The sequence below is a fragment of the Meleagris gallopavo genome, assembly GCF_000146605.3.
Source record: "Meleagris gallopavo isolate NT-WF06-2002-E0010 breed Aviagen turkey brand Nicholas breeding stock chromosome 28 unlocalized genomic scaffold, Turkey_5.1 Chr28_random_7180001861455, whole genome shotgun sequence".
Taxonomy (NCBI): Eukaryota; Metazoa; Chordata; class Aves; order Galliformes; family Phasianidae; genus Meleagris; species Meleagris gallopavo.
Window position 1 is genome coordinate 1 of NW_011100525.1, and position 323 is coordinate 323.

Sequence of the window (323 nt, forward strand, 5' to 3'; positions counted from 1 at the left end):
CTTTTCCAAAGACTCAGGATCTCCCTCAAGAGCTGAGTGCAGCCGCTCCACGCAGCCCCAAGGCAGAGCATCCCGGCTGTCACATCTGGCTTTGGATCGCTCCAACTTCTCAGGCAGAGGGCTCAGAAGATCAGGCCTGGCAGGGCTCACCCAACCAGCCAGTTTAGGCCCGGCAGGCCTAAACTCATGAGACCTGGTTCTCCTGTGGAGAACAGGTGGAAGCAGTTCACTTGTCTGGCTGAGGCCTGGAGCCTGCTTCCACCCCTCCGCACCTCACTTCAGGCCTGGCTGCCCCTGTCAGGGCTCTCTGCATGGAGGTGTGT